At 40.7% G+C, this 17,029-nt stretch overlaps 1 protein-coding gene across 1 annotated transcript in view; it reads right to left on the reverse strand.

The window, feature by feature from the left end:
• ANKRD28 (ankyrin repeat domain 28) overlaps positions 1-17,029 on the reverse strand; it is a 216,289-nt gene that overhangs the window by 157,887 nt on the left and 41,373 nt on the right. The window lies entirely within an intron of this gene.

A 17,029-nucleotide genomic window follows, 5' to 3' on the forward strand; every position in this document is an offset into this window, starting at 1 on the left:
TGGACTGCAAGGAGATCAAACCAATCAATCCTAAAGGAAATCAACCCTGGAAGTTCATTAGAAGTACTGGTGCTGAAGCTGAAGCTCCAGTATTTGGTCACCTGATGCAAACAGATGACTCGTTGGAACAGACCCTAATGCTGGGAAAGACTGAAGGCAAAAGGAGAAGAGGGTGGCAGAGAATGAGATGTTTAGATAGTATTACCAACTCAGTGGACAGGAATTTGAGCAAACTCTGGGAGACAGTGAAGGACAGGGAAGGCTGGCGTGCTGCAGTCCATGGGGTTGCAAAGAGTAGGACACGACTTAGCAACCAAACCACCATATTATAATAATAAAACAGACAGTAATATTATTAACTTGCCATTTGGTGGCAGCAAACACAAAAGAAAGTACGTTTCCTGAGTGCTACTATCTATTGTATTATTACCAATTCAAAGGTAGTCTTCCCTGAATCTCAAATTTTAAACAAGAATTTCAAATGAAAGATGGTGCTTTACAGGTTTTAATAGTTATGTTTTAATCCTTTTGTGTTGACAATCAAGCTCAAAACAGTATTATAAGTGAATGTATGATTAATATTAATAGCCTTCTGTTACTATAGCATTTACAAATACAATTTAATTGCCTCACAAACTATGGGAATCTTTTGATGCTTATCAAGCAACAAGTAATTGCAATAACTTTCATTTGTACTAATATTTATATATCTCATGTAAAAATTACATTTTTTTACTCTAACTAAATCCAGCTAGCTTCCTATCATCATACTCATCCAAATAATCATTTGTTAACAACTTCACATGTACTAAGTACAAGGAGAAATTGTTTCATGTACAAGGCTTCATGAAATTTACACAAAATCTCTCATATATTTCTTTTCCAAGACTTGTGAAAGGAGGTAGCAAAAGGTCATCTTGAGAGTCTAAATCGTATACAAACACACATGTGTGTTCTGTGTTAAGTTGCCTCTGTCGTGTCCGACTCTTTGCGACCCTATGGACCATAGCATGTCAGGCTCCTGTGTCCATGGGATCCTCTAGGAAAGAATACTGGAGTGGGTTGCCATTACTTCTTCCAGGGGATTTCCCAACCCAGGGATTGAACCCCCATCTCTTAAGTCTGTCTCCTGCACTGGCAAGCTCTTTACCCCTAGAGCTACCTGGGAAACCCACAAATATACATAAAATAAGAAAATATTGTCTCCCTCTACATTTATTTTAACAGCACACAAAAAAAATTAGAGCAAGGAAATGCAACATAGTTTTATTTTTTGTATTACAATTCCCTTAACTTCTTCCAAAATATCAAGTTCTGTCCAAACGGAAAATGTGCAGCACTCTTAATTCACTACTCTATGGACTCAACTCACAAGATGCTAAGTGATTGAAATAATTAAGTTATAACAAACTGAAAAATGTATGGAGAGCATCTTTTCACATAAAATTCTCACACAGCAGAGTATATCACGCTTTGCAGTAACTGATTTGGAGAAAGCACTGCCGAAGTGTCTTATGATCCAAGACACAGAAGCATGATGCTGGAATCATGAGTGGACTCACACAGAGGCCTCATAAGGACCCAGGAGCCACAGTTTCATTCCCCCACCCTCACAGCACAGCAGCTCCTCTAGGGCGGGGCCGTACCCACTCACATGAGTCTACCCAGCTCTTTGGCTCTGCATACAACAGCCATGAGCAATCTGCTGTGTATGGACATTTATTTCTCATACTGATAACTGAATCTTGTCAGCAGAAGAGAAATTCCTTTTTTTTTTTTTTTCTGTACAAGATTTTACAGGTTAAAAATGAATATTGGCAATTTCATATGGGCTAACCAATTATTCACAACGTAAGTTCCTTGATGGGAGGCACCATTTCTTAAGCCCCTCAAAATGCTCATCTTCTAGTAAGGGCAAGAGATAAGTAAAAAGTAAACTACACAGCAGTGCAGTAAGTATTTTGATAGCTCAAACTTCTCTGTGAGTGTGTGTGCATGTGTGTGTGAGTGAGAGAGAGAAAGAGAGAGACGTACAAACATATAATGCATTAGGAATCACGAGATATACTAGTCAATGAAAGGTATCAGGAAAAGTGGAAACCAACTGAAAAATAAAATAGGACTCCACTGCTAAGTGATCACTATACTGAGCTATACATATTTATAGAAATATAAAAGTACTGGGGAGCTACTGACTGATTTATCTCTGAGAGGGGAAGCAAGTTCAGGGGTGCCTGCCCTCACCACTCCTAATTCAACTTATCAAAAAGAACTCCTAGCCACTATGACAGGACTGTAAGAAGAAATAAAGGGCAAACAGTTCGGAATGAAAGGAATAAAACTGTATTAGCAGACAAACTTGACTGTCTACGTAGAAAATCCATGAACAAACTAAAAAAGTTTCTAGAACTAAGGATTAAGTGTAGTAAAGTCACAGAATACAATTATATATCTACATACTACCAATGAACTAGAAATTTAAAATAAACTTTAAGCAGTACCATTTCTAACAGTACCTCAAACTTAAAGTACTAAGGCATAATTTAACAAGATATGTACAAAATCTGTATGCTAAAACTATAAAATACTGATGAAAGTGAAAGTCGCCTAGTCATGTCTGACTCTTTGGACCCCATGGACTATACAGTTCATGGGATTCTCTAGGACAGAATACTGGAGTGGGTAGCCTTGCCCTTCTCCAGGGGGTCTTCCCAACCCAGGGATCGAACCCAGGTCTCCCGCATTGCAGGTGGATTCTTTACCAGCTGAGCCACAAGGGATAGAGGAAACCAAATAAGTGAAGATACCACATCTGTGTACTGCAAGACTCATTGAGATGTCAGTTTTTCCTTATGTAATCTATAATTCAATCCAATCCCAACCAAAGTCCCAGTAGTATTTGTAGAAATGAATAAGCAGACTGAAAAATTTATATGTAAAGACAATGGATCTAGAAGAGCCAAAACTATTTTTAAGAAGAATGAAATTGCAGTCATATAGATCTAATGGGATGGAATGGAAAAGTCCAGAAATATATCCGTACATACATGGTCAACTGATTTTTGACAAAGGTGCAAAATGCAGTTCAACAGGAAAAAAAAAAAAAAAAGTCTTTCCAACAAACGGTCTTGAATAACCAGATAATTCATTTGCCAAAACTACAACAGCAAAACCTTAGAACGCTATCTAATACTGCTGCTGCTACTGCTGCTAAGTCACTTCAGTCGTGTCTGACTCTGTGAGATCCCATAGACGGCAGCCCACCAGGCTCCCCTGTCCCTGGGATTCTCCAGGCAAGAACACTGGAGTGGGTTGCCATTTCCTTCTCCAATGCATGAAAGTGAAAAGTGAAGTCACTCAGTCGTGTTCGACTCTTAGCGACCCCATGGACTGCGGCCCACCAGGCTCCTCCGTCCATGGGATTTTCCAGGCAAGAGCACTATAATTAACTTACAGTGCATCATAGAACTAAATGTATGGTCTGAAATTATAAAGTTAAAAAAGAAACAGAGGAGGAAATCTTTGTGATGATGATGAAAGCAAAGATTTCTTAGAGATGATATAAAAAATACAGCCCATATATAAAAATTAAAATTCATCAAAACAAAGAATCTCTGCTCTTTGAAAGACACCACTAAAAGAATACAAACACAGGCCACAGATTTGCAAATTAGATATATGATAAATTATATCCAAAATAAATGAAGAACTTCTATAACTCAATTTTTTAAATGTAAACATTTTGACACTTCACCAAAGAAGATATATAGACATTAATAATTAGAAAACTGCAAAATAAAAACATGGAATCCTATTACACACCTACTAAAATGACTTTTCTGTGTGTGTATAAAACTGATAATACCAAATGCATTATGCTAAGTGAAAGGCTATATACTGAATGATTCTGTTTCTTATGACCTTCTGCAAAAGCTAAAACCTTAAGGACAGAAAGGCTTCCCAGTTGGCTCAGTGGTAAAGAATATGCCTGTCAACGCAGGAGATATGCATTCGATCCCTGGGTCAGGAAGATTCCCTGGAGAAGGAAGGAAATGGCAATTTCCTTCTTGCCTGGGAAACTCTTCTGGTAGTCAAGTACTCTGGCCTGGGAAATCCCATGGACAGAGGAGCCTGGTAGGCTACAGTCCATGGGTCGCATGAGAGTCAGACATGACTTAGTAAATAAAAAACAAAGTTGCTAGCAGCTGGGGACCTGGGGAAGGGACGAACACAAAGAGGCAAAAAGGAATTTTTAGGGATGATGGACTTGTTCTATATCTTGATTGCAGTGGTCATTACATGACTATGCATTTGTATAAACTCACAAAATTGTATACTAGAAAGGGTAAATTTTACTATAAATTAAACCTTAGTAAAAAATAGAAAAAACTATAAAAATACTAGAAGCCACAGAACAGCTTTAAAAAATAATCTCCTAATAGGAGAAGACACAAAAATTTAGAAGACATAATTCATAAATTTAAACAGTTAAAATTATTACATTTCTGCATTTAAAAATGTAACCAAGAGGTGAAATAAATGGCAAACATTGGCAGGGGGGTGGGCGGGGAACCACTATTAAAATAGGCAAAGAATAGGAACAATTCATAGGAAAGGAAACATAAATGTCTCAAACATACAAAGAGATGCTCGACCTCATAAAAGAAAATCAAATTAAATTATATGGATGTATCATTGTTTATCTCTCAAATTGGCAAAAATCAAGAAGCCTAAAACTATTGAGGTCCTATAGTGAATGAAGTATTAATATAATCTCTGTGGGAAAGTGATTTATTAATAGCTAGCAAAACTTTGAACACATTCTAAACTGATATGGAAATACATTTCTAGGACGTTTTTAAGCGAAAAGAACAAGTTACACTGGGTCTATAAAGTGTGATACCTGGTGTGTAAGAAAGAGTGCCAGCTGAAGACTGTTTTTAAGGACCAAGTCACTGTAGTCGTTGACCTTTAACACCGTCCGAAAGGAGCTCAGGGCAGAGATCGGCGGGTTGGGGGAGACAGACACTCTGTGCTCTGGGAAAAACTGGCAGAACAGGCCTTCACATGGTTAGGTCTTTTTAGGAGAAAACTCTCTGAACCCCAAGCTCTTGCATCTTCTCATACACAGAAAAGCACTAAATCCATTAACTAAGATACCCGCTCCTCACGACCAGCCGCGCCTCCTACCAAGATGCGTGCCTGGCTGCACATACCCACTTGGCCAAACTCACAAATAGTCTGACCTCTCCCCTCACCTCCTTGGAACAGTTTTTCAGAGCTCTCTGGGAAGGTGTCTCCCAGTCTGAATAAACCTGACTCACAGTTTCTGCATTGTGAGTTTTTAACTCGACGAGAAAAAGATTTATCTGTATTTGCTTTTCTCTGCATAGAGAAACACTAAAGATACACGGGAAGCAAACATGGCTATTCATTTAAAATGAGCTGTACAAGTTTAATACAGGAGACACAAAATGGGAGAGACTTCTCAAATATAGCTTTACCTGGTTTTGATTATTATATCACATGAAGGTAGGAAAAAAGAGGAGAAAGAAGAATTTACTCCACAGTTGACATATTTGCACATGAGCAAAGTGATATACATAGGTGTTACACTGAAAATAAAAAAGAATTTGGTCTTTCTTTGTCCTGGGCACCTGAGAGCATGGGTACCCTTGGAATTTCCCAAGTGTCTTTGTTATTCATGGGAAGCTCCAAGGACCACACATTAGTTTATGCTAATCAAGTGATTCTAGGCAGGTCCCTAGATTGTTCCAGACTGGGGTTGATCAGGCTGAAGGAACCACTGTGTGATAAAAGCATTGAGGTTGTGAGTCACACGATATTAGTTTGACCTCCTGAACTCCAGGGAGAGGATGAGGCTAGAGACTGAATTCAATCATGTGGCCAATGATTCAACCCATTGTACCTATAAACTGAGTAATCTTGACGCTGAGCTATCAATATGCTAGAAGGGTGATCTGTCTGAGACAGGCTGGGACCTGGGACCTTTGCTGCAATGCTTATACTTGGACAAACATCTCCTCAGGCAAGAGAATACAAAGAAAACTATAAGGGACTAAAATAACTGCATGCATGCACAGTTGGGGCAAATTATGAACAAAAAGACTAAAAAATCCAACAGCCACTTCGGAGGTGTTCAGAGAAAAAAAGCAGGGCCCCATGCGTGAAGCCTGTGCATGGCGCAACCAATGGGGTGGGCAGGCCGCCTGCATCACTTCTCTGTCCCTACCTACCAATCTGCCCCTGCTGTTTTTGTTCAGTCGCTAAGTCCTGTCCAACTCTGTGCAACCTCGTGGGCCTCAGCACGCCAGACTCCTCTGGCCTCCACTATCTCCCAGAGTTTGCTCCAATTCACGTCATTGAATCAGTGTTGCTATCTAACCACCTTATCCTCTGCTTCACTTCACATCCTCACTTCACTTCTCCTTTTACCTTCAATCTTTTCCAGGATCAGGCTCTTTTCCAATGAGTTGGATCTTCCCATCAAGTGGCTTCAGCTTCATCATTAGTCCTGCCAATGAATACTCAAGGTTGATTTCTTTTAGGATTCACTGGTTGATCCCCTTTGCAGTCCAAAGGACTCTCAAAGAGTCTTCTCCAGCACCACCATTCAAAAGCATCAATTTTTTGGCACTCAGCCCACTTTATGGTCCAACTCTCATATCTGTACATGATTACTGGAAAAACCACAGCTTTTGTTGGCAAAGCGATGTCTCTGCTTTTTAATAAGCTGTCTAGGTTTGTCATAGCTTTCCTTCCAAGGAGCAAGCATCTTTGAATTTCATGGCTACAGTCACTATCCCCAGTGATTTTGGAGCTCAAGAAAATTAAGTCTGTTACTGTTTCCACTTTTTTCCATTCTATTTTGCCAGGAAGTGATGGGACTAGATGCCATGATCTTAGTTTTTTGTATATTGAGTTTAAGCCAGCCTTTTCACTCTCCTCTTTCACCCTTGTCAAGAGGCTCTTCAGTTCCTCTTCACTTTCTGTCATTAGGGTGGTACCATCTGCGTATCTGAAAAGTGAAAGTGTCAGCCGCTTCAATCATGTTTGACTCTTTGCAACCCATGGACTCTAGCCCGCCAGGCTCCTCTGTCCATGGGATTTCCCAGGTAAGAATACTGGAGTGAGTTGGGATTGAACCTGGGTCTCCTGCATTGCAGGCAAATTTGTTACCATCTGAGCAACTGAGCTTGTTGATATATCTCCCAGCCATCTTGATTCCTTCTTGTGATTCATCCAGTCCGACATTTCACATGATGTGCTCTGCACAGACATTAAATAAGCAAAGTGACAAGATACAGTCTTGTCGTACTCCTTTCCCAATTGTGAACCAGTCAGCTGTTCCATGTCTGCTGGAAACTGTTGCTTCTCAACCTGCATACAGGTTTCCCAGGGGACATGTAAGCTGGTCTGGTACTCCTGTCTCTTTAAGGATTTTCCACAGTTTGCTGTGATCCAACAGCCAAAGAGATGAGTACAATTGTGCTGAACATTCTTTGGCATTGCCTTTCTTTGAAACTGGAATGGAAACTGACCTATTCCAGTCCTGTGGCCACTGCTGAGTTTTCCAAATTTGCTGGCATATTAAGTGCAGCACTTTAACAGCACCATCTTTTAGGATTGGAAATAGCTCAGCTGGAATTCCATAACCTCCACTAGCTTTGTTTGTAGTGATGCTTCCTAAGGCCCACTTGACTTCACACTCCAAAATGTCTGGCTCTAGGTGAGTGACCATCCGTCGTGGTTATCTCAGGTCATTAAGATCTTTCTTGTATAGTTCTTCTGTGTATTCTTGCCACCTCTTCTTAATATCATCTGCTTCTACTACATCTTTACTGTTTCTATCCTTTAGTGTGCATATCTTTGCATGAAACGTTCCCTTGGTATCTCCAATTTTCTTGAAAACATTTCTACTCTTTCCCATTTTGTTTTCTTCTATTTTTTTGCATTGTTCATTGAAGAAGGTCTTATCTCTCCTTGCTATTCTCTGGAACTCTGCATTCAGTTGGGTATAATCTTTCCCTCTTTTCCTTGCCTTTCGCTTCTCTTCTTTCCTCAGCCATTTGTAAGGCCTCCTCAGACAACCACACTGCCTTCTTGCATTTCCTTTTCTTGTGGATGATTTTGGTCATTGCTTCCTGTACAATGTTACAAGCCTCCATCCATAGTTCTTCAGGTTCTGTGTCTACCAAATCTAATCCCTTGAATCTATATGCCACTTCCACTGTATAATCAATCATAAGGGATTTGATTTAGGTCATACCTGAATGGCCTAGTGGTTTTTTCCTACTTTCTTCAATGTAATTCTGAATTTTGCAATAAGGAGCTCATGATCTGAGCCACAGTCAGCTCCAGGTCTTGTTTCTGCTGACGGTATAGAGCTTTTCCATCTTTGGCTGCAAAGAATACAATCAATCTGATTTCGCTATTGACCATCCGGTGATGTCCATGTGTAGAGTCATCTCTTGTGTTGTTGGAAGAGGGTGTTTGCTATGACCAGTGTGTTCTCTTGACAAAACTCTGTTAGCCTTTGCTTTGCTTTATTTTTTATTCCAAGGCCAAACTTGCCTGTTACTCTAGGTCTGTTTTGACTTCCTACTTTTGCATTCCAGTCCCCTATGACGGTGCTTCCCAGGTGGCATTAATGGTAAACCTGATTGCCAATGCAGGACATGTAAGAAACGAGGGTTCTATCCCTGGGTTGGGAAGATCTCCTGGGAGGCAAGGCAACCCACTCCAGAGTTGGACACAACTGAAGCGACTTAGCACAAACACCCCTATGATGAAAAGGACACCTTTTTTGGTGTTAGCTCCAGAAGGTCTTATAGGTCACGTCTGGCTCTTTGCAGCCCTATGGACTATAGCCCACCAGGCTGTTCTGTCCATGGGATTTCCAAGACAAAAATACTGGAGTTGGTTGCCATTTCCTTCTCTAGGGGATCTTCACAACCCAGGGATTGAACTCACGTCTCCTTGGATCCTGCAGTGGCAGGTGGATTCTCTACCACTGCATCACCTGGGAAGCCCGAGGGCAATCTTGCCGAGACCAAACTCTTAACCAGTGACATCTTCAGAACTGCACTGTGGCAGGCGGGTATTCATTGCAGCCTTGTTTGCATTAGCAAAAGAACAACCTAGATATCAATAGGGAATTGGGGTTACATAATAAGAAAATTGGGTTTCCTTGGTGGCCCAGACAGTAAAGAATCCACCTGCAATGCTGGAGACCTGAGTTTGATCGCTGGGTTGGGAAGATCCCTGGGAGAAGGCAATCGTTACTCACTCCAATATTCTGGACTGGAGAATCCCATAGACAGAGGAGCTTGGCAGGCTAAAGTTCATAGAGTCCCAAAAGTCGGACACTACTGAAGTGACTTAGCATGCATGCATACAACAAGAAAATACTAAGCAGCCATGAGTATTAATAATAATAATAGAACTCTTTAAGTATTGATAGGTAATGAACTCAAGATCCTGGAGGCAGAGAGAGGAGGTAAGACGCACCATAGTGTATGATACACTATCTACCATGTAAAAGGCAGTAGTAACAGGTATGTGTTTATACAATAAAATCTCTAGGCATAAACAAGAAAATAATATTGGTTGGCTATAGTAAGAGGAACTAGACAACTTAGGGATGAGTAGATTTGAACGAGAAAATATTTTTACATTCAGTTCAGTTCAGCCGCTCAGTCATGTCCTACTCTTTGCAACCCCATGAATCGCAGCACGCCAGGCCTCCCTGTCCATCACCAACTCCCGGAGTTCACTCAGACTCACGTCCATCAAGTCAGTGATGCCATCCAGCCATCTCATCCTCTGTCATCCCCTTCTCCTCCTGCCCCCAATCCCTCCCACCATCAGAGTCTTTTCCAATGAGTCAACTCTTTGCATGAGGTGGCCAAAGTACTGGAGTTTCAACTTTAGCATCATTCTTCCAAAGAACACCCAGGACTGATCTCCTTTAGAATAGACTGGTTGTATCTCCTTGCAGTCCAAGGGACTCTCAAGAGTCTTCTCCAACACCACAGTTCAAAAGCATCAATTCTTCGGCACTTAGCTTTCTTCACAGTCCAACTCTCACATCCATACATGACTACTGGGAAAACCATAGCCTTGACTAGATGGATCTTTGTTGGCAAAGTAATGTCTCTGCTTTTGAATATGCTGTCTAGGTTGGTCATAACTTTCCTTCCAAGGAGTAAGCGTCTTTTAATTTCATGGCTGCAGTCACCATCTGCAGTGATTTTGGAGCCCCCAAAAATAAAGTCTGACACTGTTTTTCCATCTATTTCCCATGAAGTGATGGGACCAGATGCCATGATCTTAGTTTTCTGAATGTTGAGCTTTAAGCCAACTTTTTCACTCTCCTCTTTCACTTTCATCAAGAGGCTTTTTAGTTCCTCTTCACTTTCTGCCATAAGGGTGTTGTCGTCTGCATATCTGAGGTTATTGATATTTCTCCCGGCAATCTTGATTCCAGCTTGTGCTTCTTTCAGCCCAGCATTTCTCATGATGTACTCTGCAGATAAGTGAAATAAGCAGGGTGACAATATACAGCCTTGATGTACTCCTTTTCCTATTTGGAACCAGTCTGTTGTTCCATGTCCAGTTACATTACATTCTTTCTATTCCTTTAAAATGATGAACCATACAACTGCCTGATAAATTTTAAAAGCTTCACAGATGAATCAGATGCATACCAATGGTAAGAATTATTTAGAACAATATTTTGTTCAATACTGGAAATGCAATATATCCTTTGAAGAATAATTCAGATTACTTAAATATCTAAAGGGCAGAATGATAAATCAACTTGATGCTATATGATGCAACCATTAAAAGTCATAATTAGGAAGATTATGTAGCAACTAGGTGAAGTGTGACACTAAAATGAGATGAAGCTGAGTGTCAATCCAAATTAAATATAAAAGTCCCATAATTAATGTGTTCTTGACAAAACATTTTTCATGAACTAAACAGAGCTGCCATGATATATATAGCATGTAGTGCAATGTATTTATTTAAATAAAAAGGTTATAAAGCTGCATATTCCCTCTGTTTACAATTATGCATCACTCACTCATTGCAACACTGAGCTGTTACTATGTGCTAAATAAGCATTGGTAACAAAGAGCATAGTATTGTTCTGAAGGAGTTAAACAGTTTAGTAAAGGAGACAAGCACACACACAATGTACTTATGACAGAAAGATACATACTGAAAACCAAGAAAGCCCAGGCCTAAAAAGGGGCAGAAAAAAAAATGCTTAAGTACTAAATTAATGAAATACATTATACAGTCATACCGAGAGTGAGATTAATCCAATCTTGAGAAGCAGGAGAATTGAGTGTGTGTGCATGCACGTGTCAGGCATCACTTCTGCCAGAATGACTCGGACTAAACAAGATGACCAAATAAAGGTTAAAAAGTCATTTATAATAAAGAGGGCAGGGTGCAAAAATAGAAAGCAACATACTACAGGTAGAAATATAAATTAATATATCCTCTGTGGAGGGCAACTGACAATACCTAGCAAAATTATAAATGTACATCCCACTGGAAAAAACTTCCAAACTATATCAGCTGGGAGAAGAATGTACACAACAATCTAGTAAGCCACCTTACGCATTAAAAGGAGGAGGAAAATAAGAACAGATACGCATCGACGTGGCTTGTCTACTGTAAAATCTGCATCACTGATACCCACTTCTATAGTTTCCTCTGCCTCACAGGCGGAAGTCTGGAACTGCATTTCCCAGAATCCCTTTCCCTCAAATGATTCAAAGATAGCATTTCTCTGCCAGTGAGGGAGATTACAGGATTTTAAGAAGAGAAGGTGGAGCCATTGTTGTCTGATGGCAACTGTGAGTAAATGCATGGGCAGGCAACAGGCATGAGATCCGAAAGGGCCGCTGCACAACAATCATCTGTTTTTTTCCAGACTCAATATTGTACAATGTCAATTTTCTAAATTAAACCCATAAATTCAATAGAATAATCATTAAATTTGAGTTTCCATGGCAATTTGAAATTTATAATGTACACAGAAAAAAAAATCAAAGGGTAAGGAAGAGTTCATTTTGAAGAAAAATGTGAACTTCTCAGCATATACAAAAATAAAATTCCAGATGAATCAAAAAACTAAGTAGGTAAAGAAACTGCAAATTTTTAGAACAAACAGGATATTTTTAAGAGCTTGACTGCTTCTCACACAAGGAAGGAAAAAACCCCAAAAGACTGGGAAATCTGATTACACTACAATTTAAAATGTTCATAAATAAAGTGAAAAGACTTGTAACATACTGAGATGTATACAACAAAACCAACAACAAAAAACATAGCATGTATGCACACGCGCGCGCACACACACACACACAACACAGTCTCAAAACTGCACTGCAAGGAGGAAAAAACAAACAGGCAACTCACCCAGAGAGCTCCAATTGGTCCAAACACACAAAAGTATATTCTATCTCAGTATAATCTGGGAAATACAAATTAAAACAAGACACTACTTCGTACCTATCAGATTGTAAAGGCTGAAATCAAATGAAAACAATTACCAACAAGTTTGAGAGTAGAGGCAATACAGCTGGCACAACCACTTTGGAGAAAAGTAAAATCACATTGTAAAAGTGAATGTGTATATATGTTATGACCCAGAGAGACTACTTTCACATGTCAACCTCAGGAAACGTGTGCATGTACACAGAGAGATGCCAAGATATCAACTGCAGCACCATCTGTAATCGCTCAACACTAGAAACTACCTAAGCACAGTGTGTTAGGGGAATAAACTGCATTTATCTGTATGAGATACAGAACAATTATAACAAATGTCTCACGATGAATAAAATTTAAAAACAATGTTGCAAAAGACATATCATTTCCAAGTTTAGAAAACACAAAAATGATAGTACATATTGTTTACAGTACTATTTATGGGGATATAAACACAGTGTAAGTGCAAAAAACTGAATGGTGCAAGTCAACTTTCAAGGCTGGAAAGGATGGGAATGGGGCTCTAGTTGTCTATATAACTATTTTATTCCTTTTTAAGAGACAACACAAATACGGCAAGTATTAATATCTGTTTATTCCTGGTAACAGGTGAGTAGGTTTCTATTGAATTTTATTTTATCCTGTGTGTCTGAAAATCTCAATCTGATTTAAAAGTATTTTTGAAGATAGATCATTCTGCTTTGCTTCAGCACAGAAAACAAACTGCAATGGGCAAGCCTGGGGAGGGCAGACTGGGGCGAGGCTGCACTGACCCCAGCAGGAGGCAGAGCAGCATAAAGACACACCAAGCAGGCAGGGAGAGACCTGCTGCTTCCACTCTCTGGTCAGGGCTACAGAGCTCTCCACACACTCATGCGAGCCTTGGATGCCTGTCAGCTATTCCCTTTTAGGATCTGCTTTATTGGTGAGACGTTGTTACATATATGATAATTCAAAAAACCAAAGGTCCTCCAATGTCAGCTTGATTTGGGGGCTGTCATAAAATTCAAGTTCAGTTGTATCAGCTTCTAGACAGTGAACTTCGGCTGCCTTTCCACAGAACCACTTAGTAAAAATCAAAGCTTGAGGAGCCATAAACTCTACACTACTATTATTAAATCTGATTCACAGTATTATCATCACATCTGTATTACTAGCACAATGTCAGACACATCCTTGTCAATCTGCACCAAAACTTGTCACTTTCACTATTTGTGTATCACATAAAAGATGGCAGCTTCTAAAGAAAATCTAAAGTTCATCATCTGTAATCATCACCTGCAAATAATTCTACAGACATAGGCCTCAAGAGTCATTAACATCAGATTCCAACCGAATTATTGGCAAAGACACTGAAAATTCCAAAAAGACACACAAGAACACCTAGATAATGAGTCAGTCCCTACTGATGTCTTGATTCATAAGTACAGTTTGAAACCAACAGCACGCTTTGATCAACACTACTATTTCAGATAACCTAATCAAAGTGTGTATGCACGTTCACACACGCACAAGAATGACACGGTGATCCAAACGGCCCAGCTCTAGTGAAGATGAACGCAGGCCCAGAGGTCCCCCAGGTCACCACTCCTATCACAAAGCACTGCAGCAGGACCCTAGGACCCTCATGAAAAGTACTGTTTATCAGACAACTCCCCAACATGCTAAGCCCCGGAAACCACTGTGTTGTTTTTCCTGTTTAAATACTGAGGTAATGCAACTTTTAGAACTGAATGCTAGTTTCTTTCATGGCTGTCTGCTTATCAGCATGAACTGCTTAAGAGAGAAGGGACGGGACACGCACTCTTTCCCTTACACACAGCTGTTTCTCAGCTTATAACGCCAAGGTCATATCACCCTTCGGGCACGCCACATGTGTATTCTTATTTCTCTTGCAAAAAGGAAAAATAATTTGTTTCTTTTAACTCAGAAGTAGACCAAAACACCCTTGTCTTTTGAGACTCATTTTTAAAGGCAAAGATAGAAGTGCTATACCTTGGGCTGTCTGACGCACCTCTATTCAGTGTGACCGATGCACTTCTGGGCCCTGGGACCACAATACAGTTCATTCGGCTATCACTACTGACCTATCATCATTTTTGTGTTTCTTCTCCTTTTAGTCCTTTATTGAACCGCTTTCTTCTTTTGTTTCTTCTCTGAACCTTTGTCCTGCCTCTTTTATTAGATGAAGTCAGATGCAACTAACTCTGATCTCTGACTGACACATATGAACTATTGCACACTCTCTAGCAGTTACATGAAATGATGCTTAGAGTCAGATCTGTTACCTTGAATAAAGTCACTTAACTTCTCTGAGTCTGAACCTCCCTAACTTTAATAAGAATAATGCTGCTTACCTTAAACTCATAAAAAGTACTCCATGCCCTGCAGTGACTCAATGAACGTAAGCCACGCGCCCGTTTTCCTCCTCCTCTCCTCCATCTACCCCCGGAGCAGCTGTCCTGTCTCTCATCTTTACAGACCCATACAGGAGACAAGGTGAAGTGAAAGTCACTCGGTCATGTCCGACTCTTTCCGACCCCATGGACTATACAGTCCATGGAATTCTCTAGGCCAGAATACTGGAGTGGGCAGCCTTGTCCTTCTCCAGGGGATCATCTTCCCAACCCAGGGATCGAACCCAGATCTCCCGCACTGCAGGCAGATTCTTCACCAGCTGAGCCACAGGGAAGCCCTCATATAGGAGAGGAGGGGGAAAAAGTCTCTATCACATGAGGGTGCCTCAGACAGTAACTAACAAGGAGACAGAAAGCGGGTAGGAAGAAGGGGCCAGAGCTCCAAACACTGCTCTGCCTCTGTCCTAAGATACTGGAACACACCACAGGCCAATTCGGTAAGATGGATCCAACGGTTTTTAAAGAATGCATTCTGAAAGTCACCAGAGCTGCTGTCCCATCTTTCCTCAGTACAAACACATAAACACAAAAACTGTGCCTTTCCCAGCCAGTGAGGCGACTGTCTTCTTTAGGGATTCATTTCTTCCCTGTCAGGGGGTTTGCCCAGCCCATATCTCCTCTCTCAAAAATGACTAGTACCATTCAAAGCCCATCACTTCAAGCTTCTGCCAAAAGAAAGGGAATTAAGGGAAATACTGGAGCAGGATGGGGGCGGCAGTCTCACATAGGAGAAGGGTAGAATAACTGAATCGCAGCAATGGTGGGAGTGCAGCTGAGTGCCAGGAGCCACTGGAACCAGGCACTTACAATCAGCGTCACTCCTGTCAAAGCAGACCGCTTCCTTCAAGGAGTGGCAAACACAGACAGCTCTTACATACTGCATCCGACCACACCCATATCCACAAAGGGATGTCTCCTTCCTGGTTTCACCTTAAAACATCCAGGGAATTCTGACTGGTCCACGTAAAGCAAGGCAGGCAATAGACCAAGCAGTGAGGACTCTGGGAAGTCCCAACAGAACCGTGTGGTAAGGGACCGAGATGGACAGACAGAACCCCAAGATAAGAGGGTGCTGTCCCCAGGAGACAAAACACGGAAGGCAGGCGATACAGGTTACTACTATAGTGAGAAAGCAGAAAAAGCAGTTTCTGGAACAGAAGAGACCTTGGTTAAAATCTGCTTATTTCAGTTAATCAGAATAAACCTTGGGCAAGCCATATATCATCTCTGAATTAATCTCCTCATGTATAAAATGAGATTAAAGTAAGATTTAGAAAAGAAAAATCATAAAGTTACTAGCAGAATTCTACTACCTAATAGGCATAAAGACAGAAATATTTTATTAAACCACTAATTCATTACATTTTACTTTTTTCCACCAGTGAAGTTAGAAATAATCACATAAATGTTTAAATACTTGATTGTTTCTGAAAGTTAACATATAACAGGCCTTCTTCTGTCATTCAAAGTCATAAAATTTCATGGGAATCAACCCAATGCTTGATATTTCCAGCTAGAAGTATACTATTCCACCTCTAAACTGGCAGCTTGCTTTCACTGAGCTTAAGTCACTTCCTGTAGCTTTCATCCACCAGCCACTAGTGTGACATATGGTGAAAGTCCACTCCTGCTTCCGGATGGCAGGCCTCCAAATATCTGAGGCAGCCATGATGCCTCCCACCCCCCTGCCCAGGTTAGTTTCCCAGCTACACATTCCTATTTGCCTCAGTCATCCACATCACACGATTTCAAGTATACCTCCCATCTGAGAATGCATCTATAGCCAGAAACGTGGTAATTTCAGGCCTGGAGTAAGCCAGGATCGAGGCCCCTGTGCCATCTCCGTGCACCAACCAGACACTTCCTTGCGTCGCATGTGCTGATGGAGCTAGCAAGCTGCACCCCTCAGCCTTTATCAAAAAGGATTAGTTTGGGGAACAAAGGACAAGATCTTCCACTCCTCTCTGTTCATTTTCCCTTTGTCAGATTCAGCGGATCACATCAGTCTATCAAGCTCAATCCTCTTGGGTCCTTTAACCTGTCATCCAAAGTCCTCACTATCTCAGAGTCAACACTGATGT

The sequence above is a fragment of the Bubalus kerabau genome, chromosome 2 (assembly GCF_029407905.1).
Source record: "Bubalus kerabau isolate K-KA32 ecotype Philippines breed swamp buffalo chromosome 2, PCC_UOA_SB_1v2, whole genome shotgun sequence".
Classification (NCBI taxonomy): domain Eukaryota; kingdom Metazoa; phylum Chordata; class Mammalia; order Artiodactyla; family Bovidae; genus Bubalus; species Bubalus kerabau.